This window comes from Ceratotherium simum, chromosome 1 (assembly GCF_057802395.1).
Source record: "Ceratotherium simum simum isolate JZ-2026a chromosome 1, ASM5780239v1, whole genome shotgun sequence".
Lineage (NCBI taxonomy): Eukaryota > Metazoa > Chordata > Mammalia > Perissodactyla > Rhinocerotidae > Ceratotherium > Ceratotherium simum.
The window spans coordinates 98,298,159-98,323,728 of NC_141900.1; the positions used below are offsets into that span (position 1 = coordinate 98,298,159).

Below are 25,570 nucleotides of genomic sequence, written 5' to 3' on the forward strand. Positions count from 1 at the left end.
GAACTGTAGTTTCACTTCATGGTCTTTCCTTTGTGCAGGACGTGTAGAATCTCAGGTTCGCCTCTACTCCTTTCACCATCCACCTAAGCCCAGGACCCAAAGGACCTGAAGCTCTCCCAACTTCAAAGTCCATCAAAAGCAAAAACTGATGAGACTTTCTGAATGAGAGTTGAGGCCAAAAGTTGAGAAGAGGGCAGGATAAAAAGAAGTCTCAGGGGATCATGAAGGAGAAGAGAAAGAGAGAGTGACACCTGAGAGGTGGGACTCCTGATGTATATCAAATGTATACTTGGTATAAACTGATCTAGATGATTCAAGGGTAAAAGGAAAAAATTGTTGGGTACCATCTTCCAGAGGATGTAGCATGTGATCATCTAATAAAAGTATTTCCTTGCTGGTAAAACAAAAACATATCTTTCCTACTTTTCCAAACACAGATGATATGTAACTGGATGAAAAAGTTGATTAGAAAATTGAGGTTCAATACGATCCTAAACGGCAAATTAATATACATACAGTTGGATGTATATAAATATAGAAACATAAAGAACTGAAAGGATGATCAAAAAATGTCAGTGGGTTATCTCTGGTAATAGGTTTATAGGTATTTTTATTTTCTTCCTTTTGCTTATCTATATTTTGAAAATGTCTACAATAAATATGTATTGTTTTTCTAATGTGAATCTAAATGGAATTTAAAATTATTGTTGATTAGATACATCACATTGATATAGGGATGCTGGGAAGTCAACTCGTTGGCTTACTGTCCAGCAGTACTGAATGGTCTTGGCAATAGAAGTGAGTGTTGAGAGCTGGAGGGAAGGTATAATTAAAATTCTGCCTCAGCAAAGTAGATATGACAACAGGTTTTGAATCACTTATACCATTAAAGACAAATCTGTAAATATCCTATGATGGCAAAGACTCTGGACTGGGCACAAGATAATTAGTGTCTGCTCTGACTTTGGTATAAATAGCTCTATGACTCTGAGCATGTCATTTAATCTCCCTGGGTCTCAGTTTCCTCATTTGTGAAACAGAGATTCCATTAGACCTCTAGGATCCTGCAGTTCTGGAAGTCTACGTTTTCCAGTGTGAACATTACAATATTCTTTCATCCTAGACCCTGAGGTCTGAGAGGGAGTCTGACCATCCTGGGCTCCAAACTGTGGTCTTGAGGAGGTAAGAGTAATGCTCTCCTTTGAGCCTGATCCACACGAGGAGTTTCACTGACAGAACCGATATGTTATACACCATTTGGATCCCCAGCCCACGGAGTAAATTCACTTCCTGCTGTGTCTGTGCAGCCCCAGGCCTGCTTCTTGCCTGTGTCTTTCCCTTCACTCTATTGGAATTGCCCTCCCAACACCCACTTCCCCATCCCTACTTCTCCACCCTAATATCTCCTCACTCAAGACTTTCCTTTTTCTAGGAAGAGTTTAATTCACTCCCAAGGAACTACAAGGTCTGGTTATCAGTTATGCACCTTCCCCTTTCACTTCTTTCTACTCATTTTTTTTTTGCACCATAATTAACTTTTCTCCACCTTTCCTGAGTGAAATGTCATGAGGCACCTTCTAGGAAGCAGATAACCTGGACTGATGACCTCTATACTTGACAGCAGCTTAAATAGCCTTGGATACAACTCATCACTAGTTGGCTCTGTCATAAGAAGGTCTGAATACTGCTCTGCTTCCTTCTACACACTAGGAAAAATTTAAATTGGTATTTCTGTGCTTCAGTCTTCTCTCTGTGCCAACCAACTACACAACTTGGGGGAAACACCTTAAGTGGTATTGGTGGGTATTAGAAAGAAAGACTTGGCAACTAATAGTTAATGAGTACTAAATGCTTTATAAGAACCATCTCCTTGAAACTTTATGTAATATCCTTATTATGTGCTAACATTGGAGAGGGACAGTACAGCCCACTTCTGAGAAAGAATTCTTTCTTTAATAAATTACCAGCACACACATGGAGTCCAGAAAAATCTTTATTTCAAAATCAACTTGCCTATGTGATGGGATAACAAATTTAAATACTCTCTTCATGGATGTTCAGTGAAAATGGAACTTCTTTCTTTTCTATAGTGATCTTATCTTCCTGAGTCTACATCCTAATGGGTAATATGGAAAGGGGAGAAAAGCAAACAATGTAATATGCTGATTAAAAATATCTTAGTTTCCTACAGTATAAACAGTCTCTTTTGACTTAAAATAACCTTTCCAGGTAAATATTGAATTAATGCAAAGTTCAGCGTTTGATCAGAATGGTTTATTTCTTTCTCTCCTTTCTCAAGGTGGCTTCTGGGTATAAGAGAAACACTGATACTATGGGATAATGTAGAACTTGGGATGAGGGTGTAGAATCACTCTTATTTCATGCTAGTCCTGGTGGTGGTCTCTGCAGTTCAACGGTTACTCTTATCTGTGCATATACACATGGCTGGTTTCTGCTGAGATGTGTTCCATCTGGTCTAGCCCATGGCATCTATCATTGAAGTCTGTGGCTGAGGGGTCCATGGAGTCTTTGTTGTTTGCTGTTGACTTTGTCAGGGCTCAGTGGCAATCTTTTTGTTGAAATGGTCCCACTTAGGGGTTTTCTTATGTGATTACCCCAAACACACACACACACATACATCAGCTCCAATTACTGATTGTGATTCCTTTTGGAGCCCTGGTTTAGGAAGTCTACTTTGCAGCCCTTTTTCTCTACCAGGTTCATCCTACCTTCACAGGTTCTCTGGTAGAACATTCAGCTGCCTTTTGCACCTCCCATTTGAGGCACATAGGAGCTTGAGGCATACATCCCATTTCCTAGGAGCCAGGGGCATGCCTCACATTGCCCTATCTGGCACAGTCTTCCATTACTGCTGCTCTGTTATCCTTCAACCACTTTGGAGTTTCTGGGCCGCCCTGAGCAATGGTCTTTTGCCAGGTCTCCAAATCAGCATCAGGAAAGCATTTCTACATTTGATTCTCTCCTCATCTTATCTCTATCCATCTGCAGGAACTTAGTACCTCAGAGGGGTGATCAGGACACTCTTGCCTGTCTGCTGCTCTTACATTTCTCTTCCCCTATTTATCCTCACACCTCTGCTGCAAGGGTTTACCTCCTCTAGAGAATGCAGGGACTGCCCCTGTAGTATGTCCTGAGTTCCCTGCGCTCCCAGTTTATCAAAATCTCAGTGTTCAAATCCAAAGTCTCTGGATTTTGGTTTAGGTGTCTCAGAACAACTAGAAATTTGGAATTAATAAAGGAAAAAATATATTGATCTAATACTCCCAAAGTATTATCTGTTATAGCTACAACTCTCCAAAATAGTGTCCATCTTGCATGGAGAAGCAGGCATCTCTTCTCTCCTCTGTTCAGCTCATCACACCTGCCCCCAGTGGACAGGTTGGGTCTACATTTTCAACTCCATGAATTTCTATTAAGGAGATTCTTCTAGCTCCTCTCCGCATTGGCTCCTTTAATCCCTGGGATCCATATGCAGCCCAACCCTGATCTAGCCTTCAGCTTCTTCCTCTCGGCCTTTGTCCTGGGTTACCAGTCATTCTGTTCCATTCCATTCTTCCAGGGATGGAAGTGACTGGGGCTGTGGATCCATGTGGGTAGAGGAAATGAAGGAATGCAGCCACCACAGGTCTGACCATGGGACCAAGCAGCTACATGGTAATCGGATATTGATCACTAAGTATAAGGCATGTGAAATATTTTGCTAAAAGAGACTGTGATTTTTTTGAGAGGCCCTTCTCAGCTAGAGGCCCTAGCTTGTTGAGGACCGGGCCCTAAATGGGGGACTGAGTATGTGCCATGTCCTAAGGAATGAGGAGAGGAAAACGTTACTCTGTTAAATTCAGAACAACTCTGTGACATTGGCACAGACTTGGCCAGAGCTAGATAACTTGTGAAGAATCAGCTGAGATGAAAATCAAGATATGTCTGACATCAAACTTGTGCTCTTTTCACTAGACCATGCTGCCTCCAGTGTTCTTTCCTTTCTGAAGTGAAGTGGTTGCAAATGGAAGAATGCAGAAGTCTGTTTATGCTCTGAGGTTCTGCAATTCTCTACACAGAGGTTAGCAGAAGGGCAAGCAGTATCTTTCTACTTCAGGATATTTTCCATACCCCAATTAAGCAAAGTGATGTCTATTAAAATCTGAAAGGAGCAGAGAAAAGAGTTCTGGCTGGATGTTTCCTGCTACTAGACACAATTGGCTTCCTGGCCTTTAGATAAGGAAGCTGACTTGATTTTTTCTCTAGAGTTTTCTGGCTCACCTTCAGGCCTAAACATATGCCTGAATTTTGCTCTAACATTTTGGATCTTGTGGTAGGCTAACTGATGCAGCCCTCCGACCCCCCTGCCACATATGCCCACGTATGTCCACATCCTACTTCCTGGAAACTGTGAATTTTAACTTATATGGCAAAAGGGACTTTGCAGACTTGATTAAGTTAAGGGTTTTGAGATGGGAAAAGTATCCTGTATGCTCCACGTGGGCCAAATGTACTGACAAGCATCCCTACAAGAGGGAGGCCGGAAGATCAGTGTCAGAAAAAAGGAAATGTGATGACAGAAGGAAGTGCTTGGAGTGATGTGCGGAAGGAGTCACAAGCTAAGGAATGCTGGTGGCCACTGAAAGCTGAAACAGGCAAGGAAAAGTGTTCTCTTCTGAAGCCTCCAGAAGGAACAAGCTTTGCGAATGCTTTGACTTGAGCCCAGTAAAATTGATTTTGGACTACAGACCTCCAGAACTGGAGGTTCTGTGTTGTTTTAAGCTGCTAAATCTGCGGTAATTTGTTATAGCAGCAATAGGACACAAATACAGATTCTAATCTCTTCCCTTACTCTCCTTTCCCTAGCATTAATTCACAATTAATGATGCTCCTGCTTTGTTCTCCATATCTTGCCTTATCTCACATCTGACCTCCTTCTATCTCTCCATCTCTGTCCCTCAGCCCATGGACTCTGTTTTTGGAATTGGCTGGTCATCAGCTTTCCTAGCGGATAATGCAAATGAAAAATCTTGCTGTCCTGAGAACAGGTGATTTCTCTGCTAGCTTTTACTTCCATGATGAGGGACATTTCTTGTCAGTTTAGTCTCGAGTGGCCTCCATGTGGTGAGTGTGGGACACTCTGTGCTGAGCCTCTTGACTCCCTTGGCCCTGAGCTGCGCTGTCTCAGGACACAATTCACAACAGCCAATGACGTATTGACTGTCGAGGTCCCAGAGGCATTCCACACCATGATAACTACTTAAATATCTGTCACTGAATACCAGAAGATCTTCATCCCTAACTGCCCCCTCCTGTTTCTCCAATTGCCTTGAAACTTGTACAAAGGGATAACAAAATGGATTCTGTCTCAGTTTTGTCTTTGTGTGAGAACAAACAGACCATTGCTCATACCCACACCTTCCAATGTGAAGTTCTTGCTCACTTTTGCAGAATTTAGAAGAGGTTTCCCAAAATTGATTGGTGGCTCTTGTCCCATTCCTCTAGCCCAGTATGAAAGGGTTGAAACTGAAGAGGAGGGGGAAGAGATTGGACAGAAGAAATTTTTGGAGAAAGTTGGTATTTTGTGATGTTTGTCCTCCTTCACCTCTAGGCATGAGAGATGGGAGAATTTCGCTTCTACCAGTCATTATGCACTCTGTAAGTTTGGGGAGCCTAAGGACTGATGAGAGGAGCTGTGGATAGCGAGGCTTGAGAAGGCAGAGCAGAGAGAAGGAAGAGGGCAGTGAATGGCATCTCTCCTGGTGGTACAGCAGAGATGCTCAAGGGTTTTCTTGCAGACTAGAGGTGGGTTTCATGGAAGTGAGATGGCCAGGTGTCATTTTGACTCTCCCAAAAGACTACTTGGAGGGGAAATGAGACCCTAACCTGGGAGGTGGACCCTCAGATGCCTAGGGTGGAGGGGGAAATGGTACGTGGTCAGGGCAGAGGAGCAATTGGGGAAGTGAAGTGTGGGAGATGGTTAGAAGCTTTACCTACAGCAAGGGAGCTGCAATGGGCCCAGTTGGAGAACCTCTGAGGAAACCATGAAGGTACTTCTGAGTCCCGTTGGCCAGCCTTTGGAATTTGCTCCCAAAGGCACTATTGCCAGTCAACAAAGACATTTCTCTCCCTTACTTGCGTCTTTCACCTGCTCCAACCCAGGAAAAGTCAGAAGCAGTCTAGTAGAGGCCAGGCAGAGAAAGGAGGTGAGGAAGAAGAAGGAGAGAGAAGAAGGAAGAGGCCAATCTCTCCTAATTCAAGTTTTTGGGCTAGGGGGTGAGGAGACGCTTCAACTTAGAATGAGGTTCAGAATTTTTATTTTACATTGGAATGAAATGAGAATGTTTTGGGGACTGAATGTGACTGGACATTTATATTTTCCACAGGAATCAGTACATTATGCTACATGTTTTGAATTTATTCCAAAGGTAGGGGAAGGACTATAACCACAGTGCAGGTTTGAGGGTATGGAGGTCAGAAGGAATAAAGCCACTTTCTGCTTATAGCCTGAGAATTCAACATGTTCAATAAGCCAGTTCCTCTTAGTTTCTGGAACAAAACCGATCTGAGATCTGGTGGTCTGAAATCTGGGAATCGCATCCTGGCTGTGACTTTTCCCTAAGACTCTCAAACCTTTTCAGTCTCAGATGCACACCATGTAGCAGAGGAGGTTTTCTCTACTCAGCAGACCATGGATCAGCTGGAAGCAGCAGAACCTAGTGGCTAAGTGGGCAGGTTCCAAATTCTGAATGCCCACGTCTGACTCTTGGCTCCCTACCCTGTGCATTTATGACATTGAGCAAGTGAAAGTCTCTATTGCCTCAGTTTCTTCACATGTAAAATGGGGAGAATGACAGTATCTGTCTCATGGGGCCCTGTGAGGATGAAATGAGATAATCCATGTAAAGCACTCAGCACAGTGTCTAGTCTATGGTAAATCCTCAAGGAATGGTAGGTATTTTTGTGTTTGAAATACTTTCAACACTTTCTAGGAAAAGTGCTAGTCAAACCAATGTTACAAATAGAAACTATTTTTTTCCCTTCACACATTTATTTCTATCTTGTTGAGCCATGTAAACTCAAATTTTTCTCTTTTGGAAAATATAAACTATTCCACCAGTTCTCTACATCAAATCCAAAGCATTTTATTCTGCCCTTGGGATTTTGTGAGAGATGTTTTAGAAGTACCTTTTCAGAAGCTTCACTGGTTGGAGCTGCTCCTGAAGCTCTGCATTCAATGTAGAAAGCTCCAGAGCTCCCAGTGTGTGCAGCTGTAGAGGGCATCTGGTGACAATCCCGAAGGAGAGGATAAATTTTAGCCCAGGAAGCCCTCTTCTGGCCAGGTGGGTGGGCATGGGGACACTGAAACCAGAAGGCAGGTCAAAAAGGAAAGCGAGTATAGGGGCTGGGAATGGTTATCCATGAGCAAATCTGGGTACAGGAGCTATTCACAGAGGTACAAGAACCCTTCTCATTTTTCCTGTGTTCCTGTTCACAGTGAGCTTACTGTCAGTGTCCTGAAGAAAGGGTGAGAGGGAGGGTGCTGCCTTGAGAAACTGCCTTACAGACTTCCTCCCTCTCTCCATCTATCTCCAAGTCCAGTGGAAAAAAAATCCAAAGAAATTCCTCTGGTTGCATAAGAAAGATGACTCTCCAGCTCTGCTCTTACTAGATGGGGGATCCACTTCTCCTCATCCTGAAAAAGGAAGAAATTTCTCATTTGTATCATGCTTAATTCCTGTCTAGGAAATTGATAGATGCTATCTCATGAGGAAGGAGAAAATTGAGGCTGAATCATGCCACACAATATTTGCCCAATGTCAGGTGTTTCCTAAGTCTGTCTCCAAGGGCTATGGCTCCAAGGCTTATATTAGGTGGGCTCTTTCACTTTTAAGAATTCTAGTGGGAGGAGTACTTTAATCACTATTGATATCATCTCCATCAAACATATATTTAAGTCCTACTCTATAAATTTGAGTAGCATTCAGATCAGTTGGATGATTTTGAAGGCTTTGGCTTGCGAAAGAGGAGTTTATTTAGAGAAAAAGAAGATATCTATTTCAAACATCCTTGAAAAACAATTTTAAGATACATAGGTTGTCCAAGTATTTACTCTAAATTCTAAGAAAAGCAATAAAACTATTTATTAAAAATTACTAAAGGTAGCATATTATTTTTAAAAAGCAAGTTTATAATACCAGGTTATATTTTTTATGATCTATATGTACGATTTCACTCTATTAGTCTTCCCATCTCAAAACTCCCTTACGTAACAGGAAAGAAAGGCAGAGAGCCATCCAGCAAAACAAAAACCACAAGCACTTTTGGACCCTCAATTAATCCAGGAACAACTACAGGAAAAGCAAAAACAAACATAATACAGATGTACCCAAGACCCACCCAAGCAGAGATGAAAAAGGTAGAATGGAACCTTCTTTCTTTTTATTCTACTATTCTAAACAACACTCCCCTTGCCCATAGCCTACCGCATATACATTCTCTTTCTTCCACGGTATGTCATTTCAAGGTATAAGGCTTGAGGTGTAATGCTAAAGATTTTCTTTGCCTAGAACTCTTCAAGACTGCAGCGTCTAATCTTGCCCATCAGAAAATAGCTCCCACTAATGATGCACTTAATGATAATATGTGACAGTGCCAGACACTGTTGTAAACACATTTCCTATACTAACTCTAATTATTACATCATGTGATGTGACACAGGTACTAATCAACTCCAGATTATCCAAGTAAGACTGAGAAGCCCAGAGAGGTTAGAGGAACTTGTCCAAGGTCACAGTTAGGAATCTGAGGCACCAGGATTCAGACCCAGGTAGCCTGGCTCAATGCCCCAGTGATAATCATCACACTGCCGCCTTTCTCCAAGAGCCCAGCCTTGTCTCTACAGGTACCATGTGCCAGCATGTTCAATTCAGGGACTTTATTTTCCTCTTCATGGATTTCTGATTTAATTGTAATAACACAGCATGGATTAAATTCACTCTGTTTCGCACAAGGGCAATGACTCCTTTAAGGAGCAGCTGAAGTCTGGAGACAACTTGGACCTCCGTGATGAGGCCCTAAGACCAACACACCAGGAGCAGCCAGAGGAGGAAGCAGACTCTGCAGGGCATGTGGACACTAGGAGCAGCTAAGTGGGCCACCCAATGGATTACGGAAGAGCGTATGGTTAGGAGGCCTCCCCCTCCCATTATAAGATGAAGAAGGTACATTTGCCCATTGTCAGGAGGATCACAGAAACCTTAATTCTCCACCATGAGGGATTGGAATTTCAGAAGCTCTAGGAAAAGATTTAAGTCATTAATAGAAAGGCTGACCTGTTACCTACATCTCAAATTTCTTGAAGAAATGTGGTTTCCAAAAGGGCCGCACAAATATTACCTCTGTAAGTGGACCTTAGCTTAGATGCAGGGAACTGTCTCAGCTGCAGAGAAATTTCACTGAGGATTTAATAAGCATCTTCCACATGTACTTCACCCTTCTTTATCCAGTCTGGATGACTGAGTTCTAGTTCTCTCCCTTCTAACTTGCTTGTCCTGTTACCTACCTAGACTGGGAAACTATTCATTGACTGGAAACTGCTCATACTTCTTAATAGAGCCACCTCCCCCTAGTTGGAACTTGCCACTTCAAGGAAAAGGACCTGTGCAATCAGAGTAATTGGAACTTTCCTATCTTAAAGGTGTTTACACGCTCCAGGTCAAGGCATGGGAGATAGTAGCAGCAAGTAATGTATGAGCTGTCTGAGGAGTAGGAGAAGATGCGATCTGAGACCAAAGCAGAAAGATTACACTTAAGCAGGAGGAGGACAACCTCTTCCACTGTGAAGGGCTGGAGTTACTGATATACAAGGCAGTGGTTCTCAATCTTGGCTGCACCTCAGAATCACCTAAGGGAAGCTTTTAAAAATTCCAATGCCTGACCTTCACCAAGAACAGTTAACTCAAAATCTCTAGAGATTGGGTCCAGACATCGGTATTTTCAAATGTCTGCAGGTAATTCCAGTGTACAGCCAAGTGAGAGACCCTCTGAAATAGATCTATTGCTGGGCAGAGGATCATTTCCGGCTGAGTTTGATCTGATGAAATTCCAGCGGCACTGATACAAAGAGTTGGGAGATTTTCTTGGGCAGTTCCTAGCACTCACAAATTTGTATTTAAGAAGTTACACACACTCTTAGGTATCATTTTTAGAATCCATGTTTGTATTAATCATGTTTTTTATTTTTTAATATGACTTTTTGACGTCTTGGGTGTCTTGCTGGCTGGAGAGAGCCTACTCCCAGAGCTAGCTAATTCCTGGAGATAGCAAACCAACTTCCTTTGGAGTAGACATTTCCTATGCAAACCCACCAATCCAAAGCCCACATCCCAACCACCTCTTTTATCTAGCTCTTAGGCATAAAGCCAAGTTTCCCTGTCCTATGGCCTCTGGGCCAGGTCAACTAGACTGGACAGCTAGAGACCACTCCTATATTTGTGAGACCCCAAAATTATTCAAACTATCCAAGCCTAAGCTTGCTTAAGCTTCCCTACCCTGTCTTGCCAATTCCTTCCCAGAAAAATCACAATAAAGGCTGAGGGCCATGCTCTCTCCTCTCTCCTTCTGCCTCCTGACTGACCTGGTGCTTCCCCAGGGGTCCTTCATGGTTTGGTGTGCCCCCTTCTCTTCAGAACTGTAACTAATAAACTCTTCCTTCAAAGGCAGTTGTCTGTGTGTCTGTCACCTTACCATACCTGATGAAAACAAATCCCAGGAACAAATCTTGAAACAGTGCTAAAGATTTCAGCATTTAAAACGAAAGCCAATGTTACTTCCCACTCTGGCTGGTGATTAAACATGATTGAAGTTGGTTCTTCACATTTTCTTGGTCCTGGCTGGGTCTGGCAGTCACTGCATGATCTCTGGTTGGACAGCATTTCCAGACAAGGGCTTTGTTGTTTGGCCACCAGGCCTTGCACAGGCTTTGCTGAGGTTTACATAGTTGAGTATGATGCTCTTTTCTGGGTTAGATATCTCTAACGTCATCTCTGGAAATAGTAGTATCATTTGGCACTCTTGGTCACTCCATCCTTAAAACTCTCTTTCCTTGGTTTCCATGACACAACAGTGTCTTGGATTCTTTTCTACTGTTTTGATTGCTCTTTTTAAAAAACTCCTCTATGCATTCCTCTTCCTCTGCCTATCATTTATTTTTAGTCTGAAAGCATTTATTGAATAAGTAACACATATATGTATGTAAGGAAAGTATTCAATGTAAAGAAAAAGTGTGTCTCACCTTTGTCCTCTAGTTCCTCAGATTCTTTATTTAGTTATTCTTTATTTATGTGTGTGTGTGTATAACACATATAGGACATATGCAAGCACATACAATATGCACATACACACATTATATTCCATGCGTTTTTATATATAAATGCTATCATACCATAACATTGATTTATTCACTCATTATTTCAACAATTTACTGAGCAACTACTACATACCAGACAGTTTAGGAACAGGGAATCCATGGTGAATAAAGTAGACAATTTTCATAGAGTTTATATTCTGTTGGGAGGAACAGGCAATTAAAAAGATAATCATATAATGTCCAATAATAAGAGATGATTAGAAATTAAAGCATAGTATTGTGAGAGGGGGCAGAGACGTGACAGATATAAGATAACCAGTGAAGATTTCTGTGAGGAGTCACTATTTGAGTTTCAAGACAACATCTGAATGACAAAGAGCCAAACTGTGAAGATCTGTGGGAAGAACATATTGATTCTAATATTAATGTTTCACAACTTTTTATTTTGATATAGTTATCGACTCACAGGAAGTTATAAAATTAGTCCAGAGCCCTATGTACCCTTCAGCCAGCTTCCCCCGGTGCTGACATCTTATTTGGCTGTAGTACAATATCAAAACTGGGAAAGTGATATGAGTTCGTTGCTGTTAACTAACTACAGACCTTAATCAGTTTGCACTAATTTTTTTAATCTGCATTCATGTGTGTGTGTTTCCATGCAGCTTTATCCCATGCATAGATTCATGTAACTACAATCAAGGTGCAGAACTGTTCCATCATCACAAAAAAAACTCCTCTGTGCTACCCCTTTGCATCTTTCCCCACCCCCACCCTACCCATCAAGTTTTTATGTTTTTGGTTTTTCTTCTTTACTTTTATGATAGTGGCTTTTGCCATGCAGAATTTTTGCTGAATTTATCCAAAAAAAAATTTAAATGGCTGCTGGGATTTTGTCTCATAGTTAGAAGGCAATCCTCGCTTTGACATCATTCAAAAAACTTCCATTCAGGCCAGCCTGGTGGCATAGTGGTTAAGTTGTTGTGCTCCACTTTGGAGGCCCAGGGTTTGCAGGTTCAAATCCCAGGCGTGGGCTGATGCACTGCTCATCAAGCCATGCTGTGGCAGCATCCCACATACAAAATAGAGGAAGATAGGCAAGGATGTTAGCTCAGAGTCAATCTTCCTCAGCCAAAAAAAAAAAGAAGATTGACACCAGATGTTAGCTCAGTGCCAGGCTTCCTCACCAAAAAAAAAAAACCCCAAAAACAGGAAAACAAAAATACACCCTCCTATTTGTTGTCTCCTGGTACTTTTATGCTTTCATTTCTACATTGAAATATTTGAAGCTTATGAAATTTATTCTGATATAAAATGTCATGTATGGGTAAATTTTATTCATTTCCAGATGATTAGCTTGTTGCCTTAACATTATTTATTGAATAATTATTTTTCTCCACTGATTTAAAATGCTACTTTTTATCATTACTGAATTCCTGTATATATATGTTCATTTCTAGACTTTCTATTCTGTTTGACTACCTTGGTGTGAGCATTGGCCACTACCACTGTATTTTCACTATTTTAGGTTTGTGATGTTTGAATAACCAGTATAATAGACCTTTTTCATGAATCTTCTTTTTCAGAACTTTCTTGGTATTGTTTTTAGAATAATCTTCCTTGGTTCCAAACAAAAATTCCCTCCTATTCTTTTTTTTATGAAGTTGAATCCTGTTAACCATGTAATTTAACACGAGGAGATGTATATATCCATGATATTGAGTCTTCCTATTCAAGGATATGGCGTTCCTATCCATCTTTTCATGATTTTCTTTTATTACTTTTAGTAGTGTTTTAATTTTTTAAAATAGAGATCTTCTACATTCTTGTAGTGTGTATTTCTAGGTACACTGAGCCCTTATGCCTTAGTTTCCTGGTACATTAAATTGGGTAAGTGTGACTACCTCTGAGTAACTGCAAATATTGAGACAGGTAATGTAGACGCCTGACACCAAGACTACTCATCATAACTTAAAAGCAATTATGGTAACACATCAACGATACTATTTTTTGAAGTTCTTTCCCGTATCTGCATCAGTATAAAGAGAGTAGAGAAACCAGATTGTAATAAGGACTTTTCTAGCCACTAGGAAAGACCAGTTTTTCTTTTTCTTTCTCTGACCCTTGTTTTTCCCAATTTTTTTCAATTTTTTCCAGTTGCAACATAGAGCAAATATGCTATGTGTGGCTGAGATAAAAAAAGTCCACTTGTAGTGGATAACAAATCACTGAAAAGTGATTCAGATGCTGAAGTACCTGGAGTTCACTAGACAGGTGCAACCTAGATGGCATGACTCCAACAAAGTAATTCACTTAAGTAGCATTTTGACATCAGCTGAGGGAGGCAAGAGACGAGCAAAAAGTTTCTTTTTTTTTTTCTTTGAAGATATAAAGGCGAAAAGAGGAAATTATACTAGGGATATGATGAGGGTTACTAGATATTACCTAGCTATGATCTTTAAACTTCATTTCTCTGTTATGTTCTGTAAGGTTGCTATATGAACTGTTATATTGAGGGAAGAAATGAAAGAACTGAGAAAATGTGTTGGAAATCAGATTAGATCAGTGAGAAATCAGTTAGACTGATGGACTCCTGACCATGTGTTAGATGTTCCTCTGCCCTCTTTGGGCAGCATTTCCTAGTGGAAAGTCCAGTTGTCTGGTGTCATGAAAGCTTATCTAAAATCCCTGTCTTAGCAACCATGGCAAGTATCACAGCTTGCTATGAAAGGTTTTATGAAGACATTTTGTAAAATTTAAAAACACATTAATATAAACCAATATATAAATCAGGGTGTCTTAACCTCTTAGAGGGGCCCAGGTTGCTTGAGAATTTATTCATTTAACAATTATTCTTTGAGTGCTTCCATGTAGACAGTGCACTGTGCTGGGGATGAAGTGGTGAGCATCACAGACAGTTTCTTCCCCATGGAGTTGACAGTCTTGTGGGGAGTTGGGAATAAAGTGTCTAGTCATACAAATGAGCACGTCTTTACAAATTGGGAAAAGTGCTCTGAGGGAAAGCACAGATGCCTATGAACGTGTGTAACAGGAGGACATGGCAGAGAGTTCCGGGGAGGGCGCATTGCAGAGGGACTCCCTCAGGATGTGATAAAACTGGATGAGATACCATTTTAACACCATTTCCAGGGTGCTTATAGACCCTGAAACCTGTCAATGAGCTCCAGGCTAAGCTCCCCTGACCCTAGTGATATTCCTGGTCATGTGATCACGTGAAGCAAAGAATGCTGCATGAGGAGGATTTTGTTCTGGAAAGAGATTGGATTTGTGGCCTCCTGGGAAGGCAGGGAGGTCTTGCCCTCAGGGAGCATTTACCATGTGAATTCCCAGATGTGTTCAGAATGGCTGCAGAGCAACATTCCCTCACACCCATTTGCTCCCTCCCTTGTCTCTGAGTGAGTCTAGAATACTCTCCTAGTTTAGTTCCTGCCTTGGACCCTCACATTTGCTCCCCTGAGCTTCAAACATTGATTTATTCTCCATAAAAAAAAGATTTGAAGGCTTTCCCAGGCTAGTGCCTTTGGTGAGACTCAGACTGGTTTTGTGAGTCAATATTAGAAAAACAAACTCCAAATGCTCCCTGATCAGGATGGGGCCCATCTAACTAGGGAGTTGTCCCTTGAGATGGGGCACGAGATCAGAAAACAGGGGTACTGTCAGAGGTGACATTATAGACAACACCAAGTAAGCTCTGTTTATCTTGCTCAGTTTAAAGGTGTTCCTCAGATGGTCTGGTTATCTTCTCATTAAAATAAAAAAAAAAAAAAGGGAAACAGAAGGCACTCTATCCACAGTTACACTCTTTGTTCAATTCTGAACTTCCAGATCTGCTCATTCATTTCTACTTCTAACGTAATCCAATGTTCTAGAAAACATCTGGTCTACATCCTCCAGCTTCCCAACTCTTTTGGTCTTTGAACCCTACCTTAAACTCTACCTGGTCTGTGAAGTCTCCCCTAATCAGAGGAAGTGGAATTATAAATAGTTGATTCACTTACTCCCTCTAGGGAAGCATGAAATAGAGAGTTTGTCGAAACTAAAAGAAGAAAAAAGTTGTGTTATTTACTTTTGTGACAGTTATCTAACAGGCTTGGTGCAGATGAAGAATTGGTGCAGCTTCTAGAATACTATATTTGATGAGCCATTCTCCACATCAAAAGCTCTGCTATCTGGCCATTGCCTCTAATGCAAATTCCTCGGCCTTGTTTTCAAAGCCCTACTATGAACACCCCCTCTTTCCAGCCTTACCTCCTCCTCATAATGCCTCAGAATGAAATCCTTGCTCTAACCAAACTGTTACCACCCAAAGAGGGGGATTGTCTGCTGGCTGCAAGATGTGCCAATAGTCTAGAGGCAATGTGGTAGGAGAGAAAGGGTTTTATTACAACTTGCCAGCAAGGGGGAAGATGGCTGACTAATGTCCAAAAGAACCATCTTACAGAACAAAGACTACAGGCCAGTTATATAGGAGGCTGCTCTCTGGGTTGGGGAGGCATCTGGTCTCTAGGTCAGGCAGATATTTGGTCTCATGGTGGGGAGGGTATCTGGTCTTCAGACGGGGAAGAAATCTGGTCTTCAGGTGGGGCAGACATCCGGTCTTAGTTCCTGATAATCTTTAGTTTTACTGGTTACGCATCAGAGACCGGAGCAATGCCCTATACCCTGATTTAGTTTAAAGATAATAAGAACAAAATCTTTAATATGTATAGTAAAGATTACTGTTTACATGAGTGGCACCAACTCCACGCTGTCAGTTATAACCCCGCATAATCATATGCTGGTGACGGGAACAGGGCCGTAGTTGCCTATCTGGCTGCTTCCTGCTGAATGAGGTCGGCATAGGGGGACCATTGAATGAAATAGAGTCACTCTGTTTTGCCTCTGTGACTCTAGAGAGGGAGTTGTTGAATCACTGACACAGACAGTTTAGAAAAACATTTGATCCCCAGTTTAACTATAAGGAACAACCAGAGTCACCACTCCAGATCATGGAGTTGCCATTGATGATGGCTATCAGCATAGACTTTCTGCTCGGGGGTCATCAAACTCCTAAGGAACTCAAAAGAACAAAGTTATCAACTTATCACAGCTGGGATGAGCCACAAAATCTACAGAGCATGTATATCTCCTGGAGGGCGCATATCCGGCTAGGTTAGTGAATCAGAGATCATTCAAAGCTACAATATGGTTTCTTTTCTACAATATGGCTTCCCTTATGTCAACCTTGTGTTAAGCCACTATCAAAACTGGTTTGCCAGCCAGCCCTGATGGCCTAGTGGTTAAAGTTCAGCACTCTTATTGCTTTGGCTGCCAAAGTTCATTTCCCAGTCATGGAACCACAGCCCCTATCTGTCAGTTGCCATGCTGTGGTGGTGGCTCACATGGAAGGGCTTACAACTAGGATATATGACCGTGCAGTGGGGCTTTGAGGAGGAAAAAAAAAGGAAAAAAGAGGAAGATTAGCAACAGATGTTAGCTCAGGGTGAATCTTTCCCTGTAAAAAAAAAAAAAAAAAAACTGGTTTGCTCACTCTTGCCCAAATAGACTTTACTTTTTTCTACCTTTGTGCCTGGCTTATGTCATTTCCCCTCACCAAGAATGAATCTGTCTCTCTCTCTTCCCTCACCTGTCCAAATTCTACCATTTTCAGAAGCCCAATTTAATTCTTTCTTTCCCTTTAATTCCTTTCAAACCACGTGGAGTTCTTCCCTTCATGGGAGAATTTCATGAACTCCACGGGACTTTTAATCTCTATCTCATGTTTGACAATTAACCATATATGGCCTTATTGTATTTTTTGCATGGTTGGATTATGTTGCAATTTCTTTATTGGTATTTACCCCTTATCTTCTCAAATAATCCCCAGGTTGTGGGGAAGGACCCCGTATTAGACTTGGTGTGTCTCCTGCAGCACCTGGCACAGTGCACTGCACACAGTGCAGCTTCACAGGAATCTGTTTACTGACTGATATTCTCCGAGACCCACGTAGTGTCCCAGGCCCTGTGATGCTCTCAGCACTTAGGAGGAGGGAGTTGCGATGGTAACTGTGGTGATGAAGGGAGTCAGGGCTGGGCACAGAGGAGGTATTCGTTAAATGTAGGATTTGACTGACAGACTGAAGATGGTGAAGTTGTCAGTAAGGACAAGGATGAAAGTGATTAGGGGAATTATGCTGATGTTCAGTCAGTCAACAAACATTTTAACATTCCTGATTGGTGGAAACTGCTTTTGAATGTTTTTGGGAAAAAGCCAGTGCTACTAGAAGATTCCAGAGCTTAACTCCTCATTTATTTATCTATGTCTTCAAAAACAAAGAGTACATCTTTCCAAAATACACACACACACGTGCACAGTTGCATAAATACTTTATCTCTTGGTACAAGCTTCGTTGTGCTTAGGGCAAGGCCTCCTCTTTCCGCTTCTGAGTTCTTGTGTATTTTTCTGTTTCTGCAACTGAGTTCCCACCCAGCATTCAGCTCAGGGCACCAGCTACACTGCTATGCTGGAGCCCACCTTGACAACGTGGTGTCTGTGACATGCACATGGGCTACGTGGTGCAGCATGTGGTGCCCACAGGTGAGCAGGCACAGGGTGAGCACTGTCTCCACTGTTGAATTAGCCAGACCCACAAACTCCAGGGAAATTAAATCAGAATCTTGGGTGGGAGACATCTGGACATTAATATATTAGTAACTTTTAATGTTTTCTAGGTAATTAAAATGTGAAGCTGATTTGAGAATCATTGCTTTAGAGAGGAATTTCAACCTTATTTTTGAAGACTCAAGACACAGTTTTGAAGAGAGAAATATGTTTTGAGATAAACCTAGAACAGTCTTTGAGGAAGAAAGATCTTTTGGGCTAAATGTCTCATTTGTTTAAAAAAGTTGAGGCCAAGAGGGTTTAAATGATTTGCCTCAAATCCCACTGTGAATCAGTGAAAAAGTCCTCCAGGATATCTTGCTTTTGGTGTGCTGGGTCTCCCCTTAGCCTTAGCTTTCTGAGGTCTGGTCCAAAAACAAGGTTTTAGAATATCTTAGACCCAGGGAAGAACTAGTGGGTATCAAATGAGGTGATGTGTGAGAAAGTTCTTCATAAATTTCAGAACATTCTCTAAATGACAAGGATTTATGTTAAGGATATGCAAGATGGACCATAGGATCCGATGAGATGGAAATGAAAACAATTAACTCAAGTCTTTCTAACGAGATTTGAAGCAAGGGCTTGTTGTTGGATGGGGGTAAAGAGGGCAGAGCAGCTGGATCCTATCCTCTGTCTCCTAACTAGGTGGAACCTACTCTCTTCCTCTTTTTAGTCCTTCTGTGGCCAGAAGGTGTCACTGGAGAAAACATAGGAACAGAAACTGGCTGTGGGGAAATACCCAGCAACTGAGTTTCTGAGCCCTGCCCCTGACATGGGAGCCCCTGGCTTTCCACAGAGCCTATTTCTTCTGTCAGTGCAGTAAGTAACCAAGCTTTCGTCCCCAAATGTGGCTTCTGAGTGTGGAGAATAGCAACTGAAATTCTCACCATTGAGGAGAATAAAAAATCAAAATGAGAATCACTGAAAAGAATGAAAGCTGGAAGGAACTTTCAGGATCTTCATTTCAACCTCGTCATTTTACAAATGAGGAAACTGAGGCTCAGAGAGCAGAACTGATTTGCATGAGGTCAATCCGCCAGTTGGGAGCACTGCTGGAATAGGATCTAGAGTCCGAGGACCACAATCCCATGTTCTTCCTGCTACATCACACTATTAACCATGGGGTGCACGGGAGGGTATCATGGCCACTAGTGGGGAGCAGGATCTGATAGAATGATATGTAGGGCAGGTTTGTTTATGGGTGGAGAGGGAAGCCAGCAAAGATGTAGTGCTTGGGATGTTACTCCTGGGGGTGGGTGGAGGCTTTGGACGGCCACTAAGTTACTCAGGGAAACAGGATAAAAGTAGCTTGGACAGGCTGGCAGACCACAGGTCCAGTTCACCAAATCAGCTGACCCCTATCCTTTTTATCTTAAAAGGGAACCATCCACCCCATACTTTATTGGGAGTTTGGAGCCCACACACCTGGACTCTCTAGTTTCTCGGCAGTGGAGGTCGAGTTGGAAAAAACCCCTCCTCTGAGCCCAGCTCAACCACTTCCCTTTTCTGACTTCTAACAAACTAATGACTTGAAGGGTAGAGGGTCGTTGCTTTTTTTTTTTATGGTTCTGCTTCCTAGTTTCTAACAGGGGTGGGCATATGGAGTTGGTGGACTGACTGAATGAAGGAGCATCATATTGAGGAGCTTTTTTTTTTTTTTTAAATTTATTCTTTCATCCAGGCGCTCAGTGTAGAACCTTCTTATTGATGGTTTCACAGATTCCACTCTGTGATACCACCTCAAGAAAGACTCCACTCAGAAGGGTCTCTTGAGGAACTAAACAGATGTTTCCTCCTGATTAGTAACTGTCCTTTAAAAAGATGGAATGTGTATGGGGCTGGCCTGGCAGCATAGTGGTTAAGTTCGCACGCTCTGCTTTGGTGGCCAGGGGTTTGCAAGTTCAGATCCCGGTCGCAGACCAAGGCACCGCTTGTCAAGCCATGCTGTGGCAGTGTCCCATATAAAGTAGAAGAACATGGGCAAGGATGTTAGCCCAGGGCCAGTCTTGCTCAGCAAAAAGAGGAGGATTGGCAATGGATGTTAGCTCCGGGCTAATCTTCCTCACACACACACACACAAAAACAAAACAAAACAAAACGTGGAATGTCTCTTTAAAGAGATAGGGCCAAAAAACATTTCTAAATTCTAAAATTCAACCAATGGGTAGGAAAATATTTTGGACTCCCTTCCCTTTTTCTAAACTGTAACTTAATGAATTGATGTCTTCTCTGGAGAAATGAGATGTATGCACTCCTGCCATGGAGAATAAAAGAATTATTTTATATACAGAAGATATGTTTTAATTATTATGATTAGAAGGTGTCAGTAGATTGTTGTCCTAACGACATCATAATTTAATGAAGAAGAATTATACCTCAACTAGTATAGAACCAACATCATTGCTTTTGGTTGACACTCTCCAACTTTTTACTGGTTTTATCAAAAAAAATCTCATACACAAAGTTTGCTCATTCAATGATTTTGGTGATCCTTTTGTAGCCAGGCTATGTTAGAAGGTGTACTAGAATATTACATTGCTCAATGCTAGATGTTCCATGGGTACGTGATGAGGATAAAGGAAAATGTATTAAATTACATGTGCTTGCAATTTGTTCTCCCTCCGGAACTATGGAGGAAGAATTCCTGAGGTTTCTCTGCTATACCAAATGCAGACACTGGGCAAAGGGCAGGCAAACACCTCCACATGGAGGCACTAGTTAGGGGAGAAAACTTTGAGAGGGAATAGAGAAAGAAAGATAATTTTTTGACTTGTAAGAGAAATAAATAGTTAGAGAAGGATCTAAAAATGAGAGTTAAGGAGTTTTGGCTGGGGGATGGGTCTGAGCTCCTCAGATGGGAGTGGGAGTGGTGGGGGAAAAGAGCAGGGAGGGGAAGAAGGCAGATGGAGGCTGCTGATGGTGCCATGGGGAGAAGGAGGCGGGCAGGGGCTGAGGGAGGGAGTGAGGGAAGCTGACACTCCAGAGAGGGGAGGTGAGGTGGGTCTTCAACAAAAAGTGGAAAAAATGTTTTCCTGGATGTCTCTGCAGAGAAGATCTACAAATGGCCAACAAGCACATGGAAAGATGCTCAACATCATTTGTCATTAGGGACATGCAAATTAAAACCACAGTAGTGTACCACTTTATACCTACTGGGATAGCTATAATAAAGACACAGAACATAAGTGTTGAGAGGAAGTGGAGAAATTGGAACCCTCATTCATTGCTGGTGGGAATGTAAAATGGTTCAGCTGTGGTAGAGAACAGTTTGGCAGATCCTCAGAAACTTACACATAGAATTACCATATGATCCAGCAATTCTACTCCAGAATATATACCCAAAATAATTGAAAACAGGTTTTCAAACAAGAACTTGTACATGAATGTTCATAGCACTATTCACAATAGTGAAAAGCTAGAAACAACACAAATTTCCACCGCCTGATGAATGGAAACAAAAAGTGATTATTTCCATATAATGGAAAATTATCCAGCCGTAAAAAAGGAATGCAGTACTGCTATGTGCTACAACATGGATAGACCTCAAAAATATGCTAAGGGAAAGAAGCCAGACACAAAAGGTCACATATTGTACTATTGCATTTATATAATGTCCATAACAGACAAATCCATCAAGACAGAAAGTAGAGTAGTAGTTGTCAGGGCCTGCAAGGAGGGAGGAATGGGAGGTGACTGCTTAACAGGTGGGAGCTGTCCTTTTGGCGTGATGAGGATGTTTGGAACTAGATAGCCTTGAGGTTGCACAACAGTGTGAATATACAAATGCCACTGAATTGTACACTTTAAAATCGTTAAAATCTTCAATCAAGTGTTATGTGATTTTTACCTCAATTAAAAAAAATTTACTAGGAATTTAAAAAGATACTCCATTTCCTCCTCCTCATCCTTTTGGCATTTTCTCCACAGATTGATTATAAGTTGGTCTGTTGTCACTTTATGTTTTTTTGTGGGTAAGACAAACCAGAGATCTGTAATACTTAGGTAAGAGAAACTACATTCTGATTTTGAAAAGTTGTTTTAAACATTTTTCTGGATAAAATTATCACTCCTCTATTTCTATTTTAGGATGTTTAGAGCTCAATCACTAACTATCTGTTACAAGAGGAGAGAAATTATCACCAGCGGGAAACTGATTCTTTCCTTGTTGAATAGTTCTGCCCACCTCTGATCTTGTGTGACATGATCTTCTAGTCAAGCGTGAATTCTGAGTACGTTCCTCGGCTTTCACAAGAGGATATTCTTAAACTTGATTGTGTGGAAAGATATGTTTTGAGATCCTGAACTTTGACTTTTTGGCCAGTCATTTGCCACCACTGCGAGTCTGAGAGGGAAACATGCAGAGTGATGTCCACCTGACTCACACATAGTCCGGTCCTGCTCATCAGGGCTGCAGGCATCCTTACTCTGACTTTGGCTCCAAGTCCCTGGTGAATTCCCCACCCTATAGAGCTGGGCTGGACCATGTGTGAGTCACATGGGTGACCTTTGCACCTCTGGCCTAAGGCCTGTCTGATCCCATGGGCACAGCAAATTCTGTAACTTACAACTTCCCTTCCCCTCTTTTCTCACTGATTGCAGAAAAGCTTAGACATATAGTTGTAGATTTTAGCAAAGAAATAGGCTTTCTTGGCATAAGTTTTGTACACTTTCCTGACTCATGGTTCAATCTTTCTTTCTAATTCATATATGCAGGTATCTGTTTGTTTTTCCATTTGATGGCCTGTAGAGTGTATATATCTCTAAGTTGTAATTCACATTTTTTAGAATAAGGCAGGGACGAAAAATAGAGTCTAGAGATGAACTCTTATCACTCTATTGCCTCAAAAGATAGTAGTACAGATTGTGGTCCTTCCTCCTGCTCCCTTACACATGAGTGCACACACACATGCGCAGGCACACACTGACATGCACATACAGACATTATGCAAGAGGCCATGCTCCAGTGCCCACTGTCTTCAGAATGAGGCCCTCTTGTGACACAGTCACTACTAAAGCTTTGCTTCAGAACTCCTCATCAGAACTCGACTCAGAGCAGCCTTCATGTCCTTGTTCCGCAGACTGTAGATAAGTGGATTCAGCATGGGAGTCACCACAGCATAAAACAGCACCACCACCTTGTCCTGCTCCGCTGAGGCTGTGGAGCTGGGCTGCAGGTAGGTAACCAAGGCCATCCCACAAGACATGGAGACCACAGTGAGGTGGGAGGCACAGGTATCAAAGGCTTTGAGGCGTCCCCCGGTGGAGCGGATCTGCAGGATGGTGGCCACAATGTGGGCGTTGGACAGGGAGACCAGGCAGCAGGGCACCAGCAGCACCACCACGGTGGAGACCACTATGACCACCTGGTTGAGGGTGATGTCAACACAGGCCAATCTGACCAGTGCCAATGTCTCACAGGACACATGGTTCAGCACGTGGTGCCCACAGGTGGGGAGGCGCATGGTGACCGCCGTCTCCACAGCAGAATTAGCCAGACCCACAAGCCAAGAGACGGATGACAGTGCTGCACAGTGCCCTTGGCCTATCACTGCCACATAGTGCAGGGGGTCACAGATGGCCAAGTAGCGGTCATAGGCCATTGCTGCCAGCACCAGGAACTCAGTGCCCCCCAGGGCCAGTGAGAAGAAGAGCTGTGTTGCACATCGGGTGAAGGAGATGGTCTTCTTCTCCAGGAGGAAGTGCACCAGCATCTGGGGGATCCCACTGGAGGTGCAGCCAATGTCCACCACAGCCAGGTTGCAGAGGAAGAAGTACATGGGCAGGTGCAGTCATGCATCCAGCACGATCAGGAGGATGATGAGCCCATTGCCAACCAGGGTCAGCAGATAGACGGCCCCAAACAGGACAAAGAGTCCAGCCTGGATCTGCCTGTCACTGGAGAGCCCCATTAGGACAAACTCACTCACCCAGGTCAGGTTGTCCCTCATGGAGGAGGTGGGTCAGGCTGATGGGGGAGCAAAGTCAGGGAGGGAGAAGTGATGTTCTTACCTTAGGAGGCTAAGATTAAGCCCTGGACTAGGACTGAGGCTGGAATTGGGACACCTCTACTCAAGTTCCTTAACCAAGGTGCTCAGGGACAATGCAATGAAGATACTGGAGAAAGGGACATTTGGATGTTCACACTAGACTGTGAAATTCTCAAGGATAAAGTCCTTGTTCTGATCATCCTTCTATGTCTAGGATCCAGCACAGTTAGTTACAGAGGAGATAAGCTATCAATGCAGAAGAAAAGATAGGGAAAAAAGTGGTGGAGAAAAGGGAGGAAAAATGGTATTCAAAAAAAAGAAAGTAAAAGAGAAAGAAAAACTAAGGAAGGAAGGTAGAAAATGGAAAGGAAGGAAGGACAGTAGAGCCTCGGGAGGAAAGGAAGCACTCTTCAGTGCGGGGAGCAGTGGGTAGAGTATTCTAATCAGGCACTTGAGACCTAGAGGGGTGCCCCAGGTTCCTCAGTCTTGTTCCTAAAGTCTGGATTCAGTTTCTTCACATTTCTTCTTGGGTCCAGTCTAGTTCACTGCCTAGAAAGGAATCCTCTCATGTTGTTATCACTCCAGACGACACTTCAATCCTTTAAACCAATATCTGTTAAGCCCTTGCTCTGTGCATAGACTGTGCTGGACATCAGACACCTGTCTGTGAACCAGGAAGACAGAAGAAAAAGTCCTGCTTCCTTGGTTCTTATAATATAATCAGGGAAACGTTAATAAGTACAAAAAATTAATTAAGAATAGTTGTGCTAAGAGCTATGAAGGAGAAGAACGAGGTTACTAGTTGGTTAATTAAATTTGCAGCTGTAACTAAATTACTGCTGCAGTTATGCCTCCCTTCTTAATAATGTGCTACGTATATAGTAATTGGCGAGCATTTATTCAGTTATTTAAATAAATAATTAACAAACTGATGTAATGAGAGCATTTGGAAACTAATGATATTCACATGTTACTACTGAGTACTAAGTGACTGAAATCCACTGAATCTTCTCAGAGGGAGTGAATTTTCCTTTCTTAGCTAAGACTGTGCTGGGTTATCTCCTTTCCAACATGTTGACCACTCTCTAACGCCATCAGTTTTTCTTCATAGAAATGTAATCTCAAAGAGTATTTCCTGCTCATAAAATAATTAGTAAATTAATTAACTCATTTGTTAAGAATATTTATTGAGTATATGAGCCACTATGCTTTCAACCAACTTCTAGGAAATGCTGTCTTTCAACATTAGGAATTTGTGTTTAGAAAATCAGCAGTGCCACAGAATCTAATAAAAAAAATTTTTTTAATTGGATCTTGGTAAAGTCTGTGAGAATCAAATGAGCCAGCCAAACAAAGGACAAATGCAATAATACATCAGTGCTGAGAAAACCAGAACAGAGCCACAGAATCAAATACGACAGTATTGAAAAGCATCATCCAACTCACATGCCTTCTGGCTGGAAACAGTGGCCTGGGCTTTCATTGGTGGAGGGAGAGAGCAGAGAAGCTGGATGGAGCAGGCATTTCTTGTTTTCCACTCAGCCCTGGCTCCGC

The 25,570-nt window shown here is 42.2% G+C and overlaps 1 pseudogene; it reads right to left on the reverse strand.

The window, feature by feature from the left end:
- Window positions 1-23,038: 23,038 nt before the first annotated feature.
- On the reverse strand, window positions 23,039-23,977 carry LOC101396902 (olfactory receptor 2F1-like; annotated as a pseudogene).
- Window positions 23,978-25,570: the final 1,593 nt, after the last annotated feature.